At 49.3% G+C, this 26,069-nt stretch overlaps 28 non-coding genes across 28 annotated transcripts; all 28 read right to left on the bottom strand.

Annotated features, from left to right (window-relative positions):
- Positions 1-10,327: 10,327 nt before the first annotated feature.
- TRNAV-UAC (transfer RNA valine (anticodon UAC)) lies at positions 10,328-10,400 on the bottom strand. Its single transcript has one exon. It is a non-coding gene; the product is annotated as a tRNA-Val (tRNA).
- A 79-nt stretch (positions 10,401-10,479) lies between these two features.
- Positions 10,480-10,552, bottom strand: TRNAV-UAC (transfer RNA valine (anticodon UAC)). Its single transcript has one exon. It is a non-coding gene; the product is annotated as a tRNA-Val (tRNA).
- Positions 10,553-15,527: 4,975 nt separating this feature from the next.
- TRNAV-UAC (transfer RNA valine (anticodon UAC)) lies at positions 15,528-15,600 on the bottom strand. The gene has a single exon. It is a non-coding gene; the product is annotated as a tRNA-Val (tRNA).
- A 79-nt stretch (positions 15,601-15,679) lies between these two features.
- Positions 15,680-15,752, bottom strand: TRNAV-UAC (transfer RNA valine (anticodon UAC)). Its single transcript has one exon. It is a non-coding gene; the product is annotated as a tRNA-Val (tRNA).
- Positions 15,753-15,831: 79 nt separating this feature from the next.
- Positions 15,832-15,904, bottom strand: TRNAV-UAC (transfer RNA valine (anticodon UAC)). Its single transcript has one exon. It is a non-coding gene; the product is annotated as a tRNA-Val (tRNA).
- A 79-nt stretch (positions 15,905-15,983) lies between these two features.
- Positions 15,984-16,056, bottom strand: TRNAV-UAC (transfer RNA valine (anticodon UAC)). The gene has a single exon. It is a non-coding gene; the product is annotated as a tRNA-Val (tRNA).
- Positions 16,057-16,135: 79 nt separating this feature from the next.
- Positions 16,136-16,208, bottom strand: TRNAV-UAC (transfer RNA valine (anticodon UAC)). The gene has a single exon. It is a non-coding gene; the product is annotated as a tRNA-Val (tRNA).
- A 79-nt stretch (positions 16,209-16,287) lies between these two features.
- Positions 16,288-16,360, bottom strand: TRNAV-UAC (transfer RNA valine (anticodon UAC)). Its single transcript has one exon. It is a non-coding gene; the product is annotated as a tRNA-Val (tRNA).
- A 79-nt stretch (positions 16,361-16,439) lies between these two features.
- Positions 16,440-16,512, bottom strand: TRNAV-UAC (transfer RNA valine (anticodon UAC)). The gene has a single exon. It is a non-coding gene; the product is annotated as a tRNA-Val (tRNA).
- Positions 16,513-16,591: 79 nt separating this feature from the next.
- TRNAV-UAC (transfer RNA valine (anticodon UAC)) lies at positions 16,592-16,664 on the bottom strand. The gene has a single exon. It is a non-coding gene; the product is annotated as a tRNA-Val (tRNA).
- Positions 16,665-16,743: 79 nt separating this feature from the next.
- On the bottom strand, positions 16,744-16,816 carry TRNAV-UAC (transfer RNA valine (anticodon UAC)). Its single transcript has one exon. It is a non-coding gene; the product is annotated as a tRNA-Val (tRNA).
- Positions 16,817-16,895: 79 nt separating this feature from the next.
- On the bottom strand, positions 16,896-16,968 carry TRNAV-UAC (transfer RNA valine (anticodon UAC)). Its single transcript has one exon. It is a non-coding gene; the product is annotated as a tRNA-Val (tRNA).
- Positions 16,969-17,047: 79 nt separating this feature from the next.
- On the bottom strand, positions 17,048-17,120 carry TRNAV-UAC (transfer RNA valine (anticodon UAC)). Its single transcript has one exon. It is a non-coding gene; the product is annotated as a tRNA-Val (tRNA).
- Positions 17,121-17,199: 79 nt separating this feature from the next.
- On the bottom strand, positions 17,200-17,272 carry TRNAV-UAC (transfer RNA valine (anticodon UAC)). The gene has a single exon. It is a non-coding gene; the product is annotated as a tRNA-Val (tRNA).
- A 79-nt stretch (positions 17,273-17,351) lies between these two features.
- On the bottom strand, positions 17,352-17,424 carry TRNAV-UAC (transfer RNA valine (anticodon UAC)). The gene has a single exon. It is a non-coding gene; the product is annotated as a tRNA-Val (tRNA).
- Positions 17,425-17,503: 79 nt separating this feature from the next.
- Positions 17,504-17,576, bottom strand: TRNAV-UAC (transfer RNA valine (anticodon UAC)). The gene has a single exon. It is a non-coding gene; the product is annotated as a tRNA-Val (tRNA).
- Positions 17,577-17,655: 79 nt separating this feature from the next.
- On the bottom strand, positions 17,656-17,728 carry TRNAV-UAC (transfer RNA valine (anticodon UAC)). Its single transcript has one exon. It is a non-coding gene; the product is annotated as a tRNA-Val (tRNA).
- A 79-nt stretch (positions 17,729-17,807) lies between these two features.
- Positions 17,808-17,880, bottom strand: TRNAV-UAC (transfer RNA valine (anticodon UAC)). Its single transcript has one exon. It is a non-coding gene; the product is annotated as a tRNA-Val (tRNA).
- A 79-nt stretch (positions 17,881-17,959) lies between these two features.
- TRNAV-UAC (transfer RNA valine (anticodon UAC)) lies at positions 17,960-18,032 on the bottom strand. The gene has a single exon. It is a non-coding gene; the product is annotated as a tRNA-Val (tRNA).
- Positions 18,033-18,111: 79 nt separating this feature from the next.
- On the bottom strand, positions 18,112-18,184 carry TRNAV-UAC (transfer RNA valine (anticodon UAC)). The gene has a single exon. It is a non-coding gene; the product is annotated as a tRNA-Val (tRNA).
- Positions 18,185-23,181: 4,997 nt separating this feature from the next.
- Positions 23,182-23,254, bottom strand: TRNAV-UAC (transfer RNA valine (anticodon UAC)). Its single transcript has one exon. It is a non-coding gene; the product is annotated as a tRNA-Val (tRNA).
- Positions 23,255-23,333: 79 nt separating this feature from the next.
- TRNAV-UAC (transfer RNA valine (anticodon UAC)) lies at positions 23,334-23,406 on the bottom strand. The gene has a single exon. It is a non-coding gene; the product is annotated as a tRNA-Val (tRNA).
- Positions 23,407-23,485: 79 nt separating this feature from the next.
- TRNAV-UAC (transfer RNA valine (anticodon UAC)) lies at positions 23,486-23,558 on the bottom strand. Its single transcript has one exon. It is a non-coding gene; the product is annotated as a tRNA-Val (tRNA).
- A 79-nt stretch (positions 23,559-23,637) lies between these two features.
- On the bottom strand, positions 23,638-23,710 carry TRNAV-UAC (transfer RNA valine (anticodon UAC)). The gene has a single exon. It is a non-coding gene; the product is annotated as a tRNA-Val (tRNA).
- A 79-nt stretch (positions 23,711-23,789) lies between these two features.
- TRNAV-UAC (transfer RNA valine (anticodon UAC)) lies at positions 23,790-23,862 on the bottom strand. Its single transcript has one exon. It is a non-coding gene; the product is annotated as a tRNA-Val (tRNA).
- Positions 23,863-23,941: 79 nt separating this feature from the next.
- On the bottom strand, positions 23,942-24,014 carry TRNAV-UAC (transfer RNA valine (anticodon UAC)). Its single transcript has one exon. It is a non-coding gene; the product is annotated as a tRNA-Val (tRNA).
- Positions 24,015-24,091: 77 nt separating this feature from the next.
- Positions 24,092-24,164, bottom strand: TRNAV-UAC (transfer RNA valine (anticodon UAC)). Its single transcript has one exon. It is a non-coding gene; the product is annotated as a tRNA-Val (tRNA).
- A 79-nt stretch (positions 24,165-24,243) lies between these two features.
- On the bottom strand, positions 24,244-24,316 carry TRNAV-UAC (transfer RNA valine (anticodon UAC)). The gene has a single exon. It is a non-coding gene; the product is annotated as a tRNA-Val (tRNA).
- Positions 24,317-26,069: the final 1,753 nt, after the last annotated feature.

The raw sequence follows: 26,069 nt of genomic DNA, 5'->3' as shown, positions 1-26,069 counted from the left end.
GAGGGCTTCGTAGAACTGTGCTCCGTCTCGGGTGGCGCGGCGGAGTACCGCATGCCTGAGCTGACCGCGCGCCACGTGGCCGCCGGTCATCCGCAGTTCTCGGTACCGCCCAGCTTTCAGTGCCGACGTCAGAGGGCTTCGTAGAACTACTTTGTCCCGGATGGCTCCGCCAAGTACCAATTTCCGGAGTTGATCGCGCCCACGTGGCTGCCGGCCGTCCGCAGTTCTCGGAAGGGCGCCCCGACTGGTGGGCTTGGAAAACGTGCAGCGGGCTGAAAGCTGGCACGTTGCCACCCCGTAAGGCCATTCTTAACACCGCTTGCTATCACGGCCGGAAGTAGAATCCCACACCACGGGAACGGAGCACGGAGAGGTATATTTCTCTCCCTCTTTTTTTTTTCTTTATTGCCAGATTTCTCCTCCTACAATGGACAGGAATTCTTGTTAGAATTCGACATACATACACTTAAGTGGTATTAAAAAGAGACTCGTACTGCGTCTCGTGTTGTTAGGTTAGTACGGCTCTTGTGTTAGCAACTGATCAAAGACATGTAGCCATTCTGGAGAATCGGAAAGTGTCCTGTAGACGTCGCGGACGTACATAATAGCCTCTCTGAAGTACACTTTTGACGGTTGTGATTTATCATTCTCGTGTCTTACATACACTGTGCATTGTCAACAACATCAGGAGATCACACGGCACGTCCCCTGTCTGATCAAGCGGCAGAAATCGAATCCCGTGAGGTGTAAGTGGAAGTTGCTTTTTGAGTGTCCTTTTTAAAATGTCCCACAGAAAAAGAGAATCGGAACAATCTAAAAATACGTGCTCGATGGTTTCGGACTTATTGCATATTGTAGAGTTAGTACTCCAAGGGACAAAAATACCTTTTTCTTTAAGCCAGGGTTTTACAGGGAGCGTGCCGGTGTGAAGAAAGAAGAAAAACGTCTTGGTCAACGCTCTAACTGGCATCTTCTTAACTCGACTCAAAACATTACGTTCTCGTCCTAGTACATATACTGAACGATAGATAGGCACAGGACACATCACATCAAGCAAGTCTCTGTACAATTTTTTCTTTGTTACAGCCGAGAGATATTCAATCGAAAAGTGGCTTTTCAAAAAACGAAAAGCATCAACGACTTCTTTCATAAACCCTTTCAATAGAACATGATAAGTAGAGTACGATGACACTATGTATTCGGGTAATGCCTGGCTCAAAAACACTTGGCAAATACTCTGCAGGAAAGCATAGCTCTGTTGCCTCAAGAAAAAGAACCGTGTAACAACTTGTTTAAGAAATAAATGCGATAAGCCTAGCCCTCCGTTTTTAACTAACTGAAATAAGTTCAAACAACTAGTATGCTCCCAGTTCGACCCCCAGATACAGTCTGTGTAACTTTTGCACAGACATCCTTGCCATGCAAAGCACTTGCAACATATAGAAAACTTTTGTTACGATGAACATATTACGCACAATTGCACGTGTAAAGATTGAGAAATCGCGTCCCCCCATTTTGTTGTTCGGGATTTAACCCGGTCGATTTCACCCGCCCATTGGCCTTTGTTTCCGCGATAGTGTTCCAAAGGAATGCCAAGGTATTTGCCCGGCGTATCAGTAAACCTTATACCTTCGAATTGTGTTGGCCTCTCGTCCCATTCACCGTGCCAGAATCCTAGGCATTTTTGCCAACTAATGGCGCTTCCAGTTAGGCTGCAAAATGTTTTTGCTTCCTTAATGTCACTTTCGATGCTTTTTGAGTTCGGCAAAAGATTGCGATGTCGTCTGCGTATGAGAGGATTTTAATTTCGTGCGTTAAGAAGCGGTAGCCGCATATCGTTTTGTTGTTCAGAATTTTTAAACAGAACGGTTCAAGATATATGGCGAATAGCAGGCTTGAGGCTGGGCATCCTTGGCGCACACTAGACCTTACTGGGATTCCTTCGCTAAGCTTTTTGTTAATGATAAGCCTAATAGTACAGTTTTTATATGCCATTTTCACGCCTTCACTTATTACGCTGCCTACGTTAACTTGTTCTAGCACTGCGAACAGTATGCCATGTGCGACTTTCCGGAGTTGCGACCGCGCACATTCAGCGTGCCTATTCTTAATACCGATAAGGACGTTGAATTCATAGAAAGCGAAAGGTCGAGCGGACCGCTGGGTGATTGTGCCGAATTTACAGGACGCACACTTACACTGCTATATCGCACTAATTCTGAGTGCTTCGTCAAGCATGGCGAAGCCGGGGCGTTTTCCTTGTCGGTAGGCATGGCGACGTTTCGTGCTGCGCGTCCCGCTCCAGTCCAGCGGTGAAGTCATCCCTCGGACAGCGCCCTCCGCTAACGCGGAGGCCCTGTCGGTGTAGTCCTCCTGTCTGGAGGCACGTTGGGCTTCACTTTCAGGGGAGCCCTACGGAGGGACCCTGCCTTTGGGGGCGGTTCACCGGCGCTGACCTTCTCTCGGTTGTCGTCTTCGATGGTATTTTCCCGTGGCCTCTTTGAGACAGCGACGCCAGGGTTGGTTTTTCCTCCTTCCGAGTTGATGCCCTCCATTCAGGTACCCCTCTCTTCCGACTCGTTAACGGCAGCACAGTTGCTAGGAGTTTCCACGGCCTCTGAAGTATTCTGAGGCTCGTCGTTCTTTCCATTTTGACTGACCGCAGCTTTCATAGGTCCCTTGTTTTCGCATGGGACAGAAGGCGTGGCACCCGACGTTGTCGGCTTCTCGCCTCCACTGACGGTCTCCTCCGCGTCGACTTGGTCCATGAGGTGCTCATCGACGGAGTCGCTCCGCCCAGTTCCGGTCACACTGGCGTAGCTACGCGCGCATTGACTCTCGTCGTGGCCATAGCGACGACAGAGCTTGCAACGCGGAACTCCGCACTCGCGCCGTATGTGACCGGTGCCATGGCACCGGAGGCAGAGCGGGGGTCTGCCTGGGACGTGCACGAGCGCATGGTCTTCCCCGACGCGAAGTTGATGAGGCAGGTCTTCCACAGTAACGCCTACCTTCAGCCGTAGGGACACCAGGCGCGTGTGGGAGCCTTTGTCGTTGCAGCCTGCAACGCGCCACTTTTCCCTCGAAATTTCGCTGACCTTCCCAAAAGGCGCCAGGGCACCTCTGACTTCGTCGTCCGGAGTCGTATGTAGAAGCCAATACAGCTTCATCCTGACGTCTTGATTTCGAGGGTCTATTACCATGCATCGGTGGTCCTTTACGCTGAAGGTTGGAGCAGACAAAATCTTTTGTTTGCCCTTTTCGTCCTTGAAAGTAATGGCCCAGATGTGGTTCATCTGATAGGCACCGAGGGCCTCCACTTCTGGCATCAGCTGCAGATAGTGAAGTGCCTCACGGAAATGCTCGACTCGGTACACTATTGCAAAAACCAGCGTCTTCCAGTGTGAAACCAGCGCGCTTTTTGGCGCTGGGTCGCACTGGGTACGCTGGCACTCGCTGGGACTCACTGGGACACCAGTGAGAACGCTGGATAAGAGCTGGGTCACACTGGAAGAGACGCTGGTTCCACTGCCAGGACGCTGGGGCGCACTGGTTTGTGCTGTACAGGCACTGGTTCTCGCTGCAGTTCGCTGGTTCGCACTGGAAACTGCGCTGGTTGTGTTTGTGCCGCGCTGGTTTCAGTACGCAAGGGCGAGCGCTGCTGAATATTAAGTGCTTTATACAATTTCATCGCTTGATACTAGTCTCTTGTCGTAAATAACGCTATATCTTGGGGTTATAAAACCCCATTTCGTGTCGCAGCTTGGAATAAAGGTGCGTGAGCTGCCCTGTTTATTCATGCACATTTGAAACTGAAAATCACTTTCGTTTTTTTTTTTTTTCATTTTCACTTTAGACTGCGTGGATAGCTAAATTCTTGAACGAAACCACGTAAACGCAGAGGACGCCGCGTTTTTTAGTAGTTCGTACGTAGCGTATGACAGAGTTGTCGCCGTTGTCGCAGTGTCGTGGAGTGGACATGAAATGCCGAAGTCGTTCAGACGCGCGCGAACGGACCCCGAGTTCGAAGCCTATCGCTGACTGATATTATGGCACCGATAACAAAGCTGAGGTGATTCGTGCGCTTAAACTTTCACTATTGTACTAAAAAAAGCTCTGAGGCTCAAATACACACATTTTAGCTTTCGCCAGCTACCCGCGCCGAGATCGGTCCCCACCGAAGCTTAGGCCTAGCGCATCCGCCGAGTCCGTCCTCACGCTATCGGCGCGTCTAGGCTCAGAAATCAAGAAATCTAACACGGATAACTCACTCTATATTTCAGCTTTCGCATCGGTGTTCTTAAATAAATAATTTTTTCATGTCTACAGTGCCAGCACAAGAAGCGATGACCGCTGATGTGACGCGTCATAAACACAGGTATATGTGCTATCGCCGTAGAATCCCAGCACTAGCCTGCGCTTCTCTGACGGAGATATATGACTACACAGGCGTGTTGACTGAAAGGCATCACTGAACTAAGGAAACGTTGCATATCCTTTGCGTGAAGAACAAGAAACGGCTATCAAAATCTGCAGTAACAGCCCATACACCATCCGGGTCGTCGGTTCATTTAGGACTTTTTTTCGAAGTTAAAATAGCAATCGCAAGTGAAAATCGATGTTGTGGCACTTCCAAGCATACTGCTGAATACGGACAGCAACTTTTTCTTTCTGGTACAGGCGTGAATTTTAGTTGCTGGGCTATTACGCATCAACCATGCCTGTACGAGACGTAGCTCTGCGAAACAAACTGCTTCTCGGCTTTGACATGGCAAATTATCCAAATGTTTCCGTCTGCTGGCGTGGCGTAGCGGTAAAGTGCCAGGCTTGGGATTTTTATGTCGGACGTTCGAATCCTCCTGCTCGGAGCAGTTTTTTTTCTGTTTTTTGTTATTGCACTAAAACGCGCTTTGTTGCTTTCTGTATTCAAATAAATATATACGGCGTCCAGGCGCCGCATATTTAACGCGCTAGAGCTGTTTTTCGAGCGAGTAGCCAGTGCCTCCCAGCACGCTGCGCCTTCCCAGCGCCCCAACATCCAGCGCGCTTCACTGGGCCCATAATCCGGCGCACTGGGTCCCAGTGGCACTGGGTTTTGCAATAGGGTAGGGCCTCGCCTTCACGTCTCCGTGCAAAAAAACGGTCGTGTAACTGTGGATCCTGTAGGTAATTGCGGCAAAATAACCTGGTAGTCATCCTTCGGTGTGTCGTTCAACCTGAGACCGCGGCCCTGCTGGGCCGCTGTAACCGCCCCTTCGGGGCAAAACATTCCGCGACCATTCACTGCGGTGGCCGGAAGTGGAATCCCTACACCACGCGAACTTTTTTTTTATTACCGGTTTTGCAACAACAATACACTTACAACACATGAAAAGTCAAGACGGGGTTACAATATAATTTGTCAACACATTGAGCGAAAAGCCATCAGTCGTGTTCTGACTGACGTTGTCACTTAAAATTCCCTTAGTGTGACTAAGGGTTCTACCCTGGCTACCCAGGGAGAAAGACATTTTTTTTGTTTTTTCCACTTCTACTAACCCAGCAATGCTCTCTCGAAAGTACAGCCTTGCTGGTCTTGCATCCGGTTCAGTAGAATCCAGTCATTCTTGAGCGCCATATACTGTGCAGGCCTGTCAGCATTAGATCGAAAGGTACACCTTCTTCGTTGTCTATCGCAAGGTACCTAATTCCATGCGTGTCTAGTGGGAATTCTTTTTTGATTGTCCTTGCAACACATCCCAGAAGAAAACCGCTTCCCAACAGTGAAGGAAAACGTGGTCGATCGTTTCCGGCTTTTTGCAAATAATGCAGTGAGACCCCCATGGCATATAAAAACCACGCTCCTCTAAGAAGGTTCTTACAGGGAGAGTTCCGGTATGCAGTTTGAAAAAGAAAGTTTTTGCACTTGGTGCTACTTGCATTCTTTTAACCCGTTTGAGTACGTTCTGACCCAGGCCTGCACTGTATATCACCCTGTACAACGGGATTGGCAACACTATATCACATAAGTCTTTATACAGTTTCCTCTTTTTAACAGAATATAAATAATCATTAGAAAAACGCACACTCAAAAATCGCACACTCGCTACTACTTCCCGAAAATAACCTTGTGCCGTCCCCGTCAGGACTTGCGTGCTAATAACATATTCAGGTAGCAGTCGCCCTAATCTGGCCTGGCACACCGTTTGCAGAAATGGGTCGCTGACCTCGCGAAAAAAGAAAAATCTATTAACTAATTGTTTGAGTAAAAGGTGTGCCAGTACAAGTCCCCCACACTTTACACTCCTGAACAAATTCGTGCGACTGCACCTTTCCCACGTCGATCCCCACACAAAGGTCGCGAAAACCCTATGAAGTTTCTGCACATTTACCCTAGAACAGTGCATCACTTGTATCACATACCATAGTTTAGCCACAAAAAACGTGTTACACACGGTTGCCCTCGCACACATGGAGAGATAATTCGCCCTCCATGCATTCGCCTTTTCACGAAAGAGTTCTGCTTGTTGCTGCCAGTAGTCATTATTATTTTTGTAGAACTCAAGTGGCACACCAAGGTACTTCACAGGCGTTTTCTGCCATACAACATTGGCAAAAATGCCCGGGGTGAACGGCCACACGCCGTGCAAAACCCCAGACACTTTCCCCAGTTTACTCGGCTTCCTGTAACGTCGCTGAAAAATTTAACACTTCGAATGGTTTCTTCAATGCCTTCGTAGTCAATACAACATACCGCCACATCATCGGCATATGCGAGCAGTTTTACCTCTGAAGATTGTAAACGAAAACCACGGATAGAATTATTTTCAATTATTGACAAACATAAGGTTTCAATATATATACAAAACAAAAGTGGACTGATGGGACAGCCCTGACGCACGGAACGCTGCACTTTAATGGGGGCCCCCAATTATTTGTTAATAATTAGTCTGGTAGAGCAGTTCCGATACGCCAGAGCTACACCATCTGTGATGACGGATCCGACATTAATGTGTTCCAACATTACAAACAAAATAGCATGCGCTACGCAATCAAATGCCTTCTCCAGATCCAACTGAAGTATGGCCACACACGCTTCAAGGGAGTCACAACATTCAAGAACTGAGCGCATCTTGTGAACATTCGTCGCTATAGTGCGACCCTTAATTCCACACGTTTGGTGTGGGCCGACTATGTCTTTAACAACCGACTGAAGTCTAGCTGCTAAGACTTTCATTAGTATCTTATAGTCCACATTTGTGAGTGCTGTTGGTCTGTTTGATGTTACGCTTTTCAACTTATCTACATCCTCTGTCTTCGGAATCAACACCGTGTGTGATTGACCGAAAGATGGCGGTAACGCCTTACCATCGTACGCTTCGTTAAAAATTGCTACAAGTACTGCTGACAATTCCTTTTTAAACCGCTCGCACCACAGAGCGCAAAGCCCATCAGGGCCCGGTGACTTGCCAGGATTCAAATTGTCAATTGCGCGTTCCACTTCAAAAACAGTTATCGGCGTTTCTAATGCAACTTTTCTTTCTTCAGTCAGTTGAGGCATTCTTTTCAAGAAGTTCGTCTTAAACAGTTCTAGGTCCACCTGCCAAAATGCGAACAGATTTTCGTAGTGTTCAAAAAACGCACGTGCGATACTATCATAATCTGTAGCTTCGTTACCGCCCACCTCGATCACATCAATATGATTACGTCGAGCGTGCGGTTTTTCCAGTCCGAGCGCCCTTTTTGTGGGCGCCTCCCCTATCGCAAAGGATTCGGCTCGAGCACGAACTATCGCTCTGCGATAGCGTTCCTCATCATGCAGTTTAAGTTTCTGTTTAATATTCCATATGTCGCTTTTGTATGCTCCCGGTTCTTGGCACTCCAGTTCTGTCAGCTTTGCCAAAATTATTCGCAGTTCCTTCTCTTTCTTTTTTGTTTCATGCATTATTGCGACGGAACGATCGATGGCTTTCATTTTAATGCACTGTTTAAAGTCTTCCCATCGATCTTTTAATTCACCCTCGCCGCTCATTCGAATTTTTTTTGATGCAGTCCGATATATATTTTCCGAAGCTTTCGTCAGTAGTTAAGTTTGAATTCATTTTCCACAGCTCCCAAGAGAAGCTGCCACCTTTTTTCTTCCTTCCTATGTCACATTTAACCCGACAATGATCAGTGAAGGAAATAGGATATACACTAACTATTACACATTGGTATTGCTTGAAGCGACAAGTAAATACGATCTAAGCGCGCATGGCTGTTTCCTTGAAAGTGCGTCTGCTGTTACTTGATCACCTAGCTCTTGAATGTGCATGATAAAGTTGGAGGTATTATTTTCATCTCGCGTCCCTATCGAACATTCCGCCACATCCGCTAATTCGCATTCAGTAATTATCTCGTTCAAAACATCCCTACTTTTATCGCTCCTTAATCCTCCATTAGACCGATCTCGGGCATTGAGAACACAATTAAAATCACCTAATAGCACCATCTGCTTTTCAGAAGATATATACTCTTTTAACATGAAAAAAAACAAAGCCCGTTCCTCCAACGCATTTGGTGCATAAATACATACCACCCGCCATTCAATTCCATGCAAAGCAAAATCACAGAAAACTAATCTACCAGATGGACATGAATAAAAACCTTGCACCGTTATACCGGGTAATTTTCTAACAAACAGCACGCAGCCCGCCGACGTCCCTAAGGCGTGGCTCACTACCGCGTAGTACCGTGGCGTAAACCGCTGCACCATGCTGCGGGTCTCTTCATCACCATCTACTTTTGTCTCTTGCACGGCTAACACGTCAAGGTCATAGTCCACCAGCAGCCTACACACTTGGCTCTGCTTTCGCTTGGCGGCCAGACCTCGAACGTTTAGGGTGGCCAATCTAAGCGACGGGTTGGGAGCCATGATTATAGGTCTAGTGAAAAGATTTGGCCCGGAGCATGGTGTTTACCTTTAGCGCCTAGCACACAGCTAGACGCCCCCGGAGCCACCCGGTGGGCCGGTACCACTGGAGAGCAGTGGCGGCTTCTTCTTGGACTTCTTGTCTGCGTTAGCGGTGTTCGGTCGTGGCTTGTAGCTGCTGCGCCTGCCCGTTGGCGTCTTCGAAGGCGGCCCGTCTTCCCCACTTCCTTGGTTCGCTGCGCTGCTGTCTGCAGCCTTCTCAAGAGGCCGTTTGACCGAGGCTCCGACATTGCTGCTCATAGGGTCGTTCTGCGCCGCCTGGTCCTCAGCTGTCTTCATTTGCTCGCTAGCTTCCGTTAGGCTGCTCTTGCTTTCTTCCTTGGTCTCTTCTGCTGGCTTTTTTGCCACACCTTCCGTAGAGTTTTCCTTGTCCGGTGGTGTCTGTGCGCCCGCATCAGGTGCAAGCACACCGCCTACAGCACATGGGGTTGCCTGGTCTCCTGCCCCTTTCGCCGCGTCTTCGGCCTCGGCCGCATCCATTACTAACCTTGCTGTGTCATTGCCTTCGGCTGGGCCAGTCATAGAGGCGTATGTACGTACGCACTGGTCCTCGGCGTGTCCAAACCGACGGCATTGCGAGCACCGGGGAACCTTGCAGTCTCGTCCTACATGACCAGTGCCTTGACAGCGCAAGCACTGCATTGGCCTGCCAGGAACGACGACTAGGGCCAGCTCACCGGCGACCCTAATTTGGTGCGGGAGATCTTCCACCTTCACGCCGCTGTTGAGCTTGAGCAAGACGGACCGGGTAGTCGTCCCCTTGTCGTTGATACCCTGAACGCGCCATCGCTCTCGGGTGACTTGTACGGCTTTACCGAAAGCCGCCAATGCCGTTCTTACATCTTCATCGGCCACACCATGTATTAACCAATGAAGACGTAGCCGCACCTGCTGGTCCTGAGGGTCGACCACGATGCAGCGCCGCCCCTTTACCTTCAGTTCCTTGACTTCCAGCATCCTTTTCGTGGCGTCCGCGGTGTTCATGGTCACAGCCCAGACGTGGTTAATCTGGTAGGCCCCCAGGGTAAGCACTTCCGGCAGCAATCCTGTTGGGCCAAGAGCGTCCCGGAAATCTTCTATTTTGTAGGGTCTAGCTCGCACGTCGCCGTGCAAAAACACGGTGTTTACCACGACGCGCCCCTTTGGCAGTGGAGGCAAAATAATCTGATAGCCTGCGTCGTCATCGCTGTTCCACCTGTTTCCGCGGCCAACAAAGGCCGCTGTCGCCGCCCCACTGGAGCTCATGATTCGACGTCCGTCACGGTCGCTGGCAGGAAGTAGAATGACACCACGGGAACCGAGCACGGATTGGGCGATTTGTCACCCCCTTTTGTTCTGCGTTTACGCGATCGCAAAGAAAACAAAAGTGTAATGCACTGTTCCCGCCCGGGATCCAACCGGGGACCTTGCGCCTGTAAAGCGCACGTGATAACCACTACACCACGGGAACCGAGCACGGATTGCGCGATTTGTCACCCCCTTTTGTTCTGCGTTTACGCGATCGCAAAGAAAACAAAAGTGTAATGCACTGTTCCCGCCCGGGATCGAACCGGGGCCCTTGCGCGTGTAAAGCGCACGTGATAACCACTACACCACGGGAACTTTTTTTTTCTTTATTCACATGATATACATATATAAAAACACGTTGGTCTACTTGGACCAAGGTGACAAGCTAAAATTTCTTGAAATTTACCAAATCATCACGAATACCCAACCAGTCAGGCGGATCGGCCTGTACACGATATATCTCACGTATGAAAATAATGCTCTCAATAAAATTTTCCCGTGCTGAGCGCACATTCACATCAGCGTGTGTCACCGCCATCCGTGTCTTCCAAAGACTATGGAGGCCCAGGAGCATTATAATATCGTACGGTAAGCCCAGATCGTTGTCTACCGGCAAGAAACGTATACCCTGTGCTGTTATCGGCAGTTCCTTTTTAAGAGTTCTTTGCAAGACGTCCAAACAAAATATTGCATCCCAGCACTCAATGAACGCGTGCTCAATTGTCTCCGGCTTCTTACATAGCGCACAGTTCCTTTGTCGGCTATCCATGTTTTGACCGGAAGGGTAGATGTATGCAATTTAAAGAAGAATGACTTTACGCTTGCTCTCACAGGCATCTTTTTGACTCTTCAAAACATCATGTCCTGGGCCTGCATAGTATTTCATTCGGTACAAAGGCACTGGCATCATAACTTCAACTAAATCCTTGTAAAGTTTATTTCTTGTTACTGTGCTGAGGTACTGAAGGGAAAATTGAGCTTTTAGTATTCGGAGGGAGTCGACTACCTCCCGCAAGTAGCCTTTAAGCCGATAGTTTACAGGTAGTGCACTAGACACAATAAATTCTGGCAGAACGCTTTTCAAACGGACCTGGATCATCGTACGCAAGAATGAATCACTTTGGTCTCGTAAGAATACAAAACGAGGAACAATCTGACGTAAGAATAAATGCGACAATCCAAGACCACCATCTCGAACAGGACGACACAAGTTGGTTCGGCTGACCCTTTCCCAATTGGAACCCCAGACATAAACAGCAAATACTCTGCGCATTTTCCGTACATTCACACGGGTCATCGACAAAAATTGGAGGACATACCACACTTTGGCAATTAAAAATAAGTTACAAACAGTTGCCTTTGCAAACATTGATAACTCACGACCTTTCCATCCTCCGGTTTTCTCTTTTGCACGCGACGTCTCATCCTCCCAGTATTGCGCGGTACTCTCGTAGTGCTCAAGCGGCACCCCCAAATACTTCGGAGGAGACACGGTCCATTGCAAATTTGCAAAGGCAGACGGCGTGATGTCCCAGCTTCCGTGCCAAAAGCCGATGCTTTTGTCCCAATTGATCTCGCAGCCGGTTTGCCTGCAATATCTTTTAGCTTCGCTTATCGCCTCTAGTACACTTTGGCGATCTGTACAAAAGATTGCGACGTCATCAGCATATGCAAGCACTTTAACTTGCGACGATTCAAGTTTATAACCATTGATTTTTCCATTGCTTATTAGAGATAAACAGAAAGGCTCTAAATAAATTGCAAAGAGCAGCGGTGACAATGGACAAACTTGCCTCACTGATGATCTGAGTTTAATCTTGTCTGTTAGTGTCTTATTCAGCACGATGTTTACCATGCAGTCATTGTATATCATTTTTAGGCCATCGAGTATGACTGTGCCTATGTTAACATGTTCAAGGATACAAAAAATAGCTTCATGCGACACACGATCGAATGCCTTTGCTAAGTCTAGCTGCAACATGGCGACCCGCCCGCCAAAAATGTCACAGCACTCGAGAATACTACGGGCTACATGCACATGACCTTTTATGCCACATGTTTGGTGTGGTCCGACAAGAAATTTGATGACGCTCTGCAGTCGTTTTGCCAACACTTTCGTATAAACTTTGTAGTCGGTGTTCGTGAGCGTTATCGGACGGTACGCACCGACAGATAGCAGCGTAGCATGGTCGTCAGTTTTAGGAATCAGCACCACGTGAGCAGCACAGAAAGAGAGCGGCATTTCTTTCGTTTCGTATGCTTCTGTTATGACCGCATGTAAAATGGGCGCCAGTTCATCGGCATAAGCTTTGTAGAATGCGGCACCGAGGCCGTCTGGCCCAGGTGTCTTCCCCAGCGTTAGTTCAGTTATCGCCTGTTTTATTTCGTCTGCGCTAATGGGTTTCTCCAAAAGCGCTCGAGTATCACCATCTAACCTTGGCATTAAATTAAGGGCATCCCGACCCAGCGGAATGCTCCCGCTTCTTTTTACACCTATTAAGTTCTCATAGCGCTCGACAAATGCACGTTCAATTTCTTTAATGTCGCTGGTAATATTGTTCAGATACGTAATTTCTCGGATTTCATTTTGTGTTGCGTATCTCCTTTCGTCACACAATGCGCGCTTATTAGGAGTTTCGCCCATCCAGATCTTCTCGGCTCGCGCCCTTATTACTGCTGAACGATACTTTTCGACGTCCATAGCCTCGAGCTTCCCCTTAACTTCACGTATATCGTTACCGTATATCCTGGGATTTGAGGCTTCCATGCTGATCATAAAATCAAGCTGGCATTGCAATTCCTCGGTTTTTTCCCTTTCTTTATGACTGAGTAGTGTTCCCCTTTCGATAGCTATCAGTTTGACTTCGTTCTTGAATTGGTCCCATTCAGCCGCACGTGACTTTGCTGCAATGCCGGCCATGCTTTCTATTTTTTTCTTTACTTTTTCGTTAAATATATCGTCACCCAGTAGCTTAACATTAAGCTTCCATAACTGCCAGTTGAATTTCGTTTTCTTTTTCTTGCCACCAAGTGTGACCATTACAAGACTGTGATCACTAAAAGAGACATGCTTTACTTCATACTTAGTGCACATGCTCACAAAGTCAACCGTGGCGTACACTCTATCGAGCCGCGCCCTGCTTCCACGCTGGAAGTGCGTGAACACGGGCCGATTTCTATTCGAAAGCAGCCAGCCCAGGTCATCCAAATCATTCTCGTGGATTAGTGCATCCAGTACCTTCGCACTTTTGTCGCGGCTAGGTACAACTTTAGCTCTGTCCTCTGCCATCAGCACACAATTGAAATCACTAAGCATAACAATACGTTTCGAACACTGCAAATAACACTCGATTCTTTCGAAGAAGGCTACGCGCTCAGTCTCGTTATTCGGTGCATAAACACAGATCACTCTCCAAGGCAGACCAGAAAATAAAAAGTCTATAATAAGCAAGCGTCCTGCTTCCGATACAACAATGCTCACATCCGAGATGCCTATGTTATTACGAATGAATATCGCGCAACCACCAGATGTGCCCACAGCATGACAAATACAAACATTGTAGCGCGTTCGAAAGGTTTCCACCATGCGGGCCGTCTGATCCTCACTTTCGATTTTAGTTTCTTGCACTGCGACTAGATCTAAGTCATTTTCAGAAAACAGGCGGCTCACTTGGTACTGCCTTCTCCGGGCCGCTAAGCCCCTGACATTCAGTGTGGCTACTTTCATTGGCTTTTCAGTTTCACCATGCATATTACGTGAGGAGCAAATGGGTCGCACAGCGCTCACCTCTGTACATGACCGCACAGCATTCGTTTTATTACAGTCGGCCATTCCTTGCAGTGTTATGTCTGGCACATCTTCAGCTTCTTCGACGGACGGTTGCCGGCGCGACAATTCATTGCCATCCGTGCGCTTAAAAGTCTTACGCGACATGTTGTACAGGCACCCGAGAAGTGCAGACCCCAGCGCCTACTTCGGCTCCTTGTCCGCCTCACGTTTATCCAGGGGAACGATGGGCTTCGGCCTGAATGGTGAGCGTCGTACCGGTGCCGCTTTCGCAGGCGGCTCCTCGGCATTCAGGCCACCACCCGGGTCGTCGACTTTCACCGTCTCGATGTGCGCCCGCTTATTCGACGATGTAGTCACGTCGGTCTCCATTGCGATCGGCGCGTTGGGATCCGTCGTTGCTGCTGAGCCTTCCTTAGCTTCTTTCGACCGGTGCAGCGCGTCCTTTGACAGGTCAGGCTGCCTTTCTTGCGGTGGCTGCTGCTCGCTAGGCAACGAAGTAACGGCCCGCTGCAAGGGGGCGGGGACCGTGGCCGGGGGCGTTGGTTGTGGTTCCAACTTCGCGCTTTCTACTGCCGCCGCATCCTCAGCTTCTGCCTCGTCCATGACGAGCTCAGAAGTGACAGCATTCTTTGTGGGCCCTGTGACGTTCGCGTATGTAGGCGCACACTGACTTTCGTCATGACCGAAACGTTTGCAGCGCGACCATCGTGGCACCCGGCACTCTCTGCGAACGTGGCCTTTTCCCTGGCAGCGCAAACAAAGCGGTGGCCTTCCAGGCACCACTAATAAAGCAGGCTCTCCGGCGACACGCAGCTGGTGCGGGATATCATCACTTTTAATACCAGGCTTCAACTTGAGGTTCACCTGACGTGTAGTGGAGCCCTTGTCTGTCACGCCCTGTGCGCACCAGCGCTCTCGTGAAACTTCCGTAACTTAGCCGTACGGCGCTAAGGCCTCGCGTACATCTTCATCGCTGACGTTGTGGAGGACCCAGTGCATTTTAAGGCGTAAGTCTTGGTTGTTGGGATCAACCACCAGGCATCGCCGACCCTTGACAGTAATTGTTGCAGCTGTTAGCAGTTTGCTGACGGCTTCCGAGCTCTTCAATCTTACGGCCCACACGTGGTTCATTTGGATGGCTCCCAAGGCGACAACCTCGGAGAGCACTTTCAAGCTGGCCAGGGCGTCACGGTAGTCCTCAACTCTGTACGGCCGAGCACGGATATCGCCATGAAAAAAAGCTTTATTAAAAACAATCCAACCTTTCGGCAGTTGGGGCAGCATCACTTGGTAATCCTGGTTGTCTTCATCAACATCCCTGTTTCCGAGGCCAAGATGGGCCGCTGATACCGCTCCTTCGGAGCACATGATAGCACGTCCGTTCGCCTCGGCTCCCGGAAGTGGAATCACACCACGGGAACCGAGCACTGATTGGGCGATTTGTCGCCCCCTTTTGTTCTGCGTTTACGCGATCGCAAAGAAAACAAAAGTGTAATGCACTGTTCCCGCCCGGGATCGAACCAGGGGCCTTGCGCGTGTAAAGCGCACGTGATAACCACTACACCACGGGAACCGAGCACGGATTGGGCGATTTGTCGCCCCCTTTTGTTCTGCGTTTCCGCGATCGCAAAGAAAACAAAAGTGTAAGGCACTGTTTCCGCACGGGATCGAACCGCGGGCCTTGCGCGTGTAAAGCGCACGTAATAACCACTACACCACGGGAACCGAGCACTGATTGGGCGATTTGTCGCCCCCTTTTGTTCTCCGTTTACGCGATCGCAAAGAAAACAAAACTGTAATGCACTGTTCCCGCCCGGGATCGAACCGGGGGCCTTGCGCGTGTAAAGCGCACGTGATAACCACTACACCACGGGAACCGAGCACGGATTGGGCGATTTGTCGCCCCCTTTTGTTCTGCGTTTCCGCGATCGCAAAGAAAACAAAAGTGTAAGGCACTGTTTCCGCACGGGATCGAACCGCGGGCCTTGCGCGTGTAAAGCGCACGTAATAACCACTACACCACGGGAACCGAGCACAGATTGGGCGATTTGTCGCCCCCTTTTGTTCTGCGTTTACGCGATCGCGAAGAAAACAAAAGTGTAATGCACTGTTCCCGCCCGGGATCGAACCGCGGACCTTGCGCGTGTAAAGCGCACGTGATAACCACTACACCACGGGATCCGAGCACGGATCAGGCGATTTGTCGCCCCCTTTTGTTCTGCGTTTACGCGATCGCAAAGAAAACAAAAGTGTAATGCATTGTTCCCGCCCGGGATCGAACCGGGGGCCTTGCGCGTGTAAAGCGCACGTGATAACCACTACACCACGGGAACCGAGCACGGAGTGGGCGATCTGTCGCCCCCTTTTGTTCTGCGTTTATGCGATCGCAAAGAAAACAAAAGTGTAATGCACTGTTCCCGCCCGGGATCGAACCGGGGGCCTTGCGCGTGTAAAGCGCACGTGATAACCACTACACCACGGGAACCGAGCACGGATTGGGCGATTTGTCGCCCCCTTTTGTTCTGCGTTTACGCGATCGCGAAGAAAACAAAAGTGTAATGCACTGTTCCCGCCCGGGATCGAACCGGGGGCCTTGCGCGTGTAAAGCGCACGTGATAACCACTACACCACGGGATCCGAGCACGGATTAGGCGATTTGTCGCCCCCTTTTGTTCTGCGTTTACGCGATCGCAAAGAAAACAAAAGTGTAATGCACTGTTCCCGCCCGGGATCGAACCGGGGGCCTTGCGCGTGTAAAGCGCACGTGATAACCACTACACCACGGGAACCGAGCACGGATTGGGCGATTTGTCGCCCCCTTTTGTTCTGCGTTCACGCGATCGCAAAGAAAACAAAAGTGTAATGCACTGTTCCCGCCCGGGATCGAACCGGGGGCCTTGCGCGTGTAAAGCGCACGTGATAACCACTACACCACGGGAACCGAGCACGGATTGGGCGATTTGTCGCCCCCTTTTGTTCTGCGTTTACGCGATCGCAAAGAAAACAAAAGTGCAATGCACTGTTCCCGCTCGGGATCGAACCGGGGGCCTTGCGCGTGTAAAGCGCACGTGATAACCACTACACCACGGGAACCGAGCACGGATTGGGCGATTTGTCGCCCCCTTTTGTTCTGCGTTTACGCGATCGCAAAGAAAAGAAGAGTGCAATGCACTGTTCCCGCCCGGGATCGAACCGGGGGCCTTGCGCGTGTACAGCGCACGTGATAACCACTACACCACGGGATCCGAGCACGGATTAGGCGATTTGTCGCCCCCTTTTCTTCTGCGTTTACGCGATCGCAAAGAAAACAAAAGTGTAATGCACTGTTCCCGCCCGGGATCGAACCGGGGGCCTTGCGCGTGTAAAGCGCACGTGATAACCACTACACCACGGGAACCGAGCACGGATTGGGCGATTTGTCGCCCCCTTTTGTTCTGCGTTCACGCGATCGCAAAGAAAACAAAAGTGTAATGCACTGTTCCCGCCCGGTATCGAACCGGGGGCCTTGCGCGTGTAAAGCGCACGTGATAACCACTACACCACGGGAACCGAGCACGGATTGGGCGATTTGTCGCCCCCTTTTGTTCTGCGTTCACGCGATCGCAAAGAAAACAAAAGTGTAATGCACTGTTCCCGCCCGGGATCGAACCGGGGGCCTTGCGCGTGTAAAGCGCACGTGATAACCACTACACCACGGGAACCGAGCACGGATTGGGCGATTTGTCGCCCCCTTTTGTTGTGCGTTTACGCGATCGCAAAGAAAACAAAAGTGCAATGCACTGTTCCCGCTCGGGATCGAACCGGGGGCCTTGCGCGTGTAAAGCGCACGTGATAACCACTACACCACGGGAACCGAGCACGGATTGGGCGATTTGTCGCCCCCTTTTGTTCTGCGTTTACGCGATCGCAAAGAAAACAAGAGTGCAATGCACTGTTCCCGCCCGGGATCGAACCGGGGGCCTTGCGCGTGTATAGCGCACGTGATAACCACTACACCACTGGTACCGAGCACTGATCGGGCGATTTGTCGCCCCCTTTTGTTCTGCGTTTACGCGATCGCAAAGAAAACAAAAGTGCAATGCACTGTTCCCGCCCGGGATCGAACCGGGGGCTTTGCGCGTGTAAAGCGCACGTGATAACCACTGCACCACGGGAACCATTTTTTTTTCTTTATTGCCAGTTCTCAACGCTTTCACATACTCGTACATCTTATGAGCAACACAACCAAAACAAACAAAATAAATAAATAAAATATTCCACGCTTCATGTAGAAAATGAAACATTCTGTAATAAAGCGGCGAGCACAACTTGGCTGACTTTGTCTATTAAAATTCTTTGAGGAATGCCAACGCTTCAATCCTCGGTAGCCACTCAGGTACAACAAATTCTCCTTTTTTTCCTTCAATAAAGCGTGACATGTGTTCACGGAAATGCAGGCGCGCAGGCCGTGCGTCTGGGTCACAATAGAAGCCCTCCATTCGGGCTCGCCATATACAGTAGAGCAGTAGAGGCCTGTGAGCATGATGAGGTCAAATGGGACGCCGTCCTCATTATCTAATGGCAGAAATCTGATGCCGTACGGATCCAACGGGAAATCTTTCTTTATGGTTCTTTGGAGGACATCCCAAAAGAACACCCCCGCCCAACAATGCAGGAACACATGGTCTACTGTTTCTGGTTTTTTGCAAATCAGACAGTTGGAACCCCACGGCATGTAAAAACCGCGTTCTTCCAAAAACTTTCTCACTGTCAGAGTGCCCGTGTGAAGCTTGAAGAAAAAAGATTTCACTCCTGGCTGCACATCCATTCTTTTTACGCGTTTTAATACATTGTCACCTTGACCTCTACTGTATATGGATCTGTACATAGGCACTGGAAAAATAACATCACACTGGTCACTGTACAATTTCTTTCTTTTTACACTGAACAGATAGTCATTCGAGAACCGTACTGACAAAAAGCGGACACTCGCTACTATCTCTTTAAACTCGCTACACAAACTCGCTACTATCTCTTTAAAAAAACCGAATAGAGTACCAGGCATTATTTGACTGCTGATAACAAACACTGGTAACGCATTACAAAGTCTCACTTGACACACCGCTCTTAAGAACGGGTCGTTGACGTCACGAAAGAAAAAAAAATCTATTTACAAGCTGTCGCACGAAAAGGTGTGCCAGACCCAAGCACCCATCTTTCACTCGCCGAAAAAGATTCGCACGGCTGCAGCGTTCCCAGCTGGACGCCCAAATAAAGACAGCAAAAACTCGATGCAACTTCTGCACATACACTCGCGAACAATACAACACTTGCATAATATACCATACTTTACTAACAAAAAATAAATTGCACACTGTCGCTCTGGCGAAAATAGAGATGAGCACCTTTCCACCTCTCCGCCTTTTGTCGTGTTTCTTTCACGTTTGCTAACCATAAATCATCAGTTTTCTTATAATTTTCAAGTGGAACGCCGAGGTACTTTACTGGTGTTTCAACCCATTTCACGTTAGCAAATCTGTTGGGGGCTGACGGCCACTCGCCATGCCAGAACCCCAGGCACTTTCCCCAATTCACAAGGCTTCCCGTCACTTCCCCAAACCTTCTTACTACCGCAACAGCCTCCAGAAGACTCTCTTTTTCCGTACAACACACAGCTATATCATCAGCATACGCCAAGAGCTTTACCTCCGACGCATGTAATCGGAAACCATGAACCCGGTCATTTTCAATAATTGTTAGACATAACGTTTCAATATAAATACAAAATAAGAGCGGACTCGCTGGGCACCCTTAACGCACACTCCGCTGGACCTCAACTGGGCCCCCCAATCTGTTGTTGACTATGAGTCGCGTTTTGCAGTTTCGATACGCTATGGATATACCGTCTGTGATGATTGAGCCTAAATTAACATGTTCAAGTATGGCAAACAAAATGGCATGAGGTACACAATCGAATGCCTTTTCTAGGTCAAGCTGAAGGATTGCGACGTACAGCCGACCGATAGGCATCACAACACTCAAGCACACACCTCATAGAATGAATATTAGTAAAAATAGAGCAACCCTTAATACCACAGGTTTGATGGGATCCTACAATCTGCGTTATAACTGTCTGAAGTCTGCCAGCCAATATTTTCATAAATATTTTATAATCACAGTTAGTTAATGAAATTGGTCTGTATGAGGTCACAAGTCTTAGCTTATCCTTTTGCTCTGTTTTTGGAATGAGCACAGTATGTGCTTGGGAGAATGACAGAGGCAACGTTCCCAACTCAAGTGCCTCATCAAAGACATCTTTCAACTCAGAGGAAAGGTCATGTTTGAATGCTTTGTAAAAAGCCGCGCACAGACCATCCGGCCCGGGCGACTTGCCAGGGTTAAGATCATCTATCGCCTTTTTTATTTCTGCTATTGATATCTGTGCTTCGAGAACTGCTTTTCTTTCTTCTGACAGCCGCGGCATGCGTTCTAAGAATGTTGTTTTAAAACCTTCCACATCTACTGATTTATGGGCAAACAGCCTTTCATAGAACCGAAAAAACGCTTGGCCTATGCTCTCTGTATCGGTTATCTCAACACCGTTTTCCTCTATCACGTCGATGTGCTTGCGGCGAGCATGGGCCTTTTCGATTCCCAGCGCTCGCTTTGTGGGCGTCTCCCCGGCAGCCCAAGCCTCGGCTCTGGCCCGCACGAGCGCTCCCCGATAGCGTTCTTCGTCCATCACTTCGAGTTTCTGTTTTATGCTACGGATGTCATCTTTAAACTTGCCCGGCTCTCGACACTCAAGCTTAACGAGCCTTTCGAGCATCGTTCTTAAATTTCTTTCTTGGACTTTTTCCTCATACTTAAGGCAGCTAGATCGCCCTATGGCTTTCATTTTGACATGTTGCTTTAATAAGTCCCATTGTGCGCCAACACTGGGCATCCGTTCTGTTTTCATGTCGTCTATCGCCTCTTTCACAGCTTGAATAAAGCATTCGTCGCTCAGGAGCTTTACGTTTATTTTCCACAAATCCCATGAAAATGTGTTTTGGTTTTCCTTGCTTCCCATCAGACATTTAACTAGACAGTGGTCCGAGAACGACACGGGTTCTACATGATACTGGGTGCACAATGGTAATATCTCGATCGACGCATAAATACGGTCAAGGCGAGCGTGACTCAGTCCTTGAAAATGCGTAAACTGCACTTCTCTCGCTCCTTCAAGGCATTCTGCTACATCATCTACATCATGTTCTGCAATTAACCGTGACAATAGCTGGCTGCTTCTATCTTTATGCCCGTGCTCGTTGCTTCGGTCTCGAGTGTTCAAAACGCAGTTAAAATCTCCCAGCATAAGAACATGTTTGTCTTTACTCAGATACTGCGCAGTGCCAAGAAAAAATCTGTGCCTCTCATCTGTACCGTTCGGCGCGTAAACACATATTACTCTCCAGTTAACCTCACTGTAATGAAAATCAACAACGATCAATCTGCCACTTTAGCATGAATGAACATGATCTACAACAAGGCCCGTTAACTTTTTTCAAAAATAGTAGGCATCCCGCTGACTTGCCCACCGCATGACTCACTGCCACATAATAACGAGACGTAAAGCGAAGCATCATGCTTCGGGTATGCTCCTCCCCTTCAACTTTTGTGTCTTGCACGGCCAAAATGTCGAGGTCGTGGTCCGCCAACAATCTATACACTTGGTTCTGCTTTTTCTTTGCGGCCAGGCCTCGAACATTGAAAGTTGCCAAACTAAACGACAGATTGCGTGCCATGTTTTTTCAATCGAGGTTGTAGGACCCGAAGCATGACGCTTACCTCGCACGTCTAGCGTACCGCTAGACGCCTTCGGATCCGCCCGGTTGCCCAGTGTCTTGGTGCTGCTTCGGCAGCTCGGGAGTGGCCTTCCTCTCCGTTTTGACATTTGGCCGTGGTTTAAGGCTGGGGCGTCTCCCCGTGGGCGGCTGCTGGTCGGCAGTTCCTTCAAGCGGTCGTTTGACGGTCGGGCTAATTCTGGGATTGGAGGCCTGGCTGTTTGGCATACCCGTCTTAGTTGACTCAGCGTCGAAGCCTTCTGTTTGACTGCTTTCCATTGTGTCGTCGTCCGCGGGCGCAGGTGATGTTGTGAGACCGGTCTCTGCTGCTGGCGGCTTGGCTGTAGCCTCCGTTGTCGACTTGCTTTGCTTGCCTTCCGGTGTCTTTTCGCTGGTCTGCTCCTTATGGGCTTCCAGGTCCCCGCTTCCTTTCGCTGCCTCCTCGGCTTCGGTCACATCCATCACATGCTTCTCGGTGTACTGGTTCATACCTTGCCCAGTAGCTTTGGCGTAGGACCGCGAGCACTGACCGTCTTCGTGTCCATATCGCCGACATATCGTGCACCGGGGTACTTTGCAGTCTCGCCGGACATGTCCAGAGCACTGACAGCGAAGGCACTGCATTGGGCGACCCGGAGCAACCACTAGTGCAAGTTCTCCAGCGACCCGTACCTGGTGGGGTAGGTCCTCCAACTTCAACCCAGTTTTCAACTTCAACAGCACCGTCCGGATGGTCGAGTTCTTGTCGTGGACTCCCGGAACGCGCCAACGCCCACGCTGCACGTCTACCACCTTTCCAAAAGCGGCAAGCGCTATACGCACGTCATCATCAGCTACACCGTGAATAAGCCAATGAAGGCGTAACTTCACTTGCCGATCCCGTGGGTCCACTACGACGCAGCGACGCCCCTTAACTGTCATTTCCTTCAAGGCTAGTAGCTTCTTGGTAGCGTCTGCATTGGACATGGTAACCGCCCAGACGTGGTTAATCTGATAGGCACCGAGTGCAACAACTTCCGGCAGCATACCGGCCAGAGCAAGAGCGTCCCTGAAATCTTCGACTCTGTAAGGCCGTGCTCGCACGTCGCCATGCAGAAATACCGTATTGGTGACGATGCGTCCTGTTGGCAGTTGTGGCAAAACGAAAGGATAATCTTCTTCTTGGTTCCTGTTACCGCGGCTAGCAAGGGCCGCAATGCCGCTCCAACGGAGCTCATGATTCAGCGTCCGTCACGCTCGGTGGCCGGAAGTAGAATGACACCACGGGAACCGAGTACGGATCGGGCGATTTGTCGCCCCCTTTTGTTCTGCGTTTACGCGATCGCAAAGAAAACAAAAGTGTAATGCACTGTTCCCGCCCGGGATCGAACCGGGGGCCTTGCGCGTGTAAAGCGCACGTGATAACCACTACACCACGGGAACCGAGCACGGATTGGGCGATTTGTCGCCCCCTTTTGTTCTGCGTTTACGCGATCGCAAAGAAAACGAAAGTGTAATGCACTGTTCCAGCCCGGGATCGAACCGGGGGCCTTGCGCGTGTAAAGCGCACGTGATAACCACTACACCACGGGAACCGAGCACGGATTGGGCGAGTTGTCGCCCCCTTTTGTTCTGCGTTTACGCGATCGCAAAGAAAACGAAAGTGTAATGCACTGTTCCAGCCCGGGATCGAACCGGGGGCCTTGCGCGTGTAAAGCGCACGTGATAACCACTACACCACGGGAACCGAGCACGGATTGGGCGATTTGTCGCCCCCTTTTGTTCTGCGTTTACGCGATCGCAAAGAAAACAAAAGTCTAATGCACTGTTCCCGCCCGGGATCGAACCGGGGGCCTTGCGCGTGTAAAGCGCACGTGATAACCACTACACCACGGGAACCGAGCACGGATTGGGCGATTTGTCGCCCCCTTTTGTTCTGCGTTTACGCGATCGCAAAGAAAACAAAAGTGTAATGCACTGTTCCCGCCCGGGATCGAACCGGGGGCCATGCGCGTGTAAAGCGCACGTGATAACCACTACACCACGGGAACCGAGCACGGATTGGGCGATTTGTCGCCCCCTTTTGTTCTGCGTTTACGCGATCGCAAAGAAAACAAAAGTCTAATGCACTGTTCCCGCCCGGGATCGAACCGGGGGCCTTGCGCGTGTAAAGCGCACGTGATAACCACTACACCACGGGAACCGAGCACGGATTGGGCGATTTGTCGCCCCCTTTTGTTCTGCGTTTACGCGATCGCAAAGAAAACAAGTCTAATGCACTGTTCCCGCCCGGGATCGAACCGGGGGCCTTGCGCGTGTAAAGCGCACGTGATAACCACTACACCACGGGAACCGAGCACGGATTGGGCGATTTGTCGCCCCCTTTTGTTCTGCGTTTACGCGATCGCAAAGAAAACAAAAGTGTAATGCACTGTTCCCGCCCGGGATCGAACCGGGGGCCATGCGCGTGTAAAGCGCACGTGATAACCACTACACCACGGGAACCGAGCACGGATTGGGCGATTTGTCGCCCCCTTTTGTTCTGCGTTTACGCGATCGCAAAGAAAACGAAAGTGTAATGCACTGTTCCAGCCCGGGATCGAACCGGGGGCCTTGCGCGTGTAAAGCGCACGTGATAACCAGTACACATTTTTTAATTATTGCCGGATTATGACAGATACACATTCACCATACCAAGGAAAGAACAAAACAAAGTGTTAAATAGGCATTACATCTAGTTCTCGAAATGCAGGTGTTAAAAACGCTATAAGGTTACCAGTGTATTTAATACAGTTAACCAGTCTGGTGGTTCAGCCTGAGATTTATAAACGGCTCTTATTTGCGAAACACTTTCAATAAAATATATTCTGGCTGGTTTGGCGTCCACACCAGGATTTCGTACGGTCATTCGTGTTTTCCATATGCTGTGTAGGCTCAGCGTCATAATCATGTCATAGGGAACTTCGTTTTCTTTTTAAACTGGGATTTAGCGGATACCGTAGGGGGTCATATAGGCAGCTCTTTTTTCAGCGTTCTCTTCAAGCCGTCCCAGTGAAATATTGCATCCCTGCAGTCTAAGAAGATGTGTTCGATTGTCTCAAGCTTTGGACAAATCAGACAATTAACTGACCACGGTACCAACATTCCTCTCTCTTGCAACCATGGTTTAACTGACAAGGTATTGGCATGGAGCTTAAAGAAGAACGTCTTAACTGAGGAGCGGACTGTTATTCTTTTAACACGTTTAAACACGTCTCCTTCCGAGCCTACACAATACATGGCACGATATATGGGCACTGGCAACCTAATATCAATCACATCCTTGTATAAACGCTTTTTAGGTACATTACTTAGGTACTCCATTGAGAATCTCACTTTTAGCATTCGAAAAGATATAACGACCTCACGAAGAAAGCCGCGAACACTCCCTTTTTTGTGAAATTTGATACAATTAATTCAGGAAAACATCAATTATTCATAATTGTAAAATTGTTCGCAGAAATTCGTTATTTTGGTCGCGCAAAAAAATAAATCATTACACAACTTGTTTGAGAAATAAATGACAGTAACTTAGTCCCCCGCTACGGACTGATCGAAATAAACTAGTTCTGCGGCATCTTTCCCATGTTGAACGCCACACGAACACTGCAAAGACTCTGTGCAGCTTCTGCACGTCGGTACGAGACATACAAAGCACTTGAAGAACATACCACACTTTCGCGACTAAAAACACGTTGCAAACTGTAGCACGCACGGAAACGGAGAAATCCTGCCCACCCCATTTATCTGTTTGTTCCCTAACACGTTTGGTTTCCTCGTTCCAGTATTGCGTAGTATCGCGAGAATGTTCTATGGGCACTCCGAGATATTTGACAGGTTTCACAGTCCATTTCATGCCAGCGAAATAATCTGAGGTGTTTTGCCACGGCCCATGCCAGAAGCCTAAACATTTGTTCCAATTTATCATACTGCCCGTGAGCGAGCAAAAAAGTTCTGCTTCTTTAACCGTCTCCTTAACGCTTTCCTTATCGCCACAGAAGACTGCTATGTCGTCAGCATAACACAGTATTTTAACTTCATTTGCGAGTAGTTTGAAACCATATATTGTCTCATTATTAATAATATTTAAGCAGCAAGGTTCGATAAAATTGCAAACAATAATGATGATAATGGACACCCTTTCCTAATACTACACTGAACTTTGAAACTTTCGCTGACACTTTTGTTTACAACTATGTTAGCTGAACTGTGAGTGTAA

The sequence above is a fragment of the Dermacentor andersoni genome, chromosome 1 (assembly GCF_023375885.2).
Source record: "Dermacentor andersoni chromosome 1, qqDerAnde1_hic_scaffold, whole genome shotgun sequence".
Taxonomy (NCBI): domain Eukaryota; kingdom Metazoa; phylum Arthropoda; class Arachnida; order Ixodida; family Ixodidae; genus Dermacentor; species Dermacentor andersoni.
The sequence above is the reverse complement of the archived record's forward strand: the minus strand, read 5'-3'. Positions and strand labels throughout refer to the sequence as shown.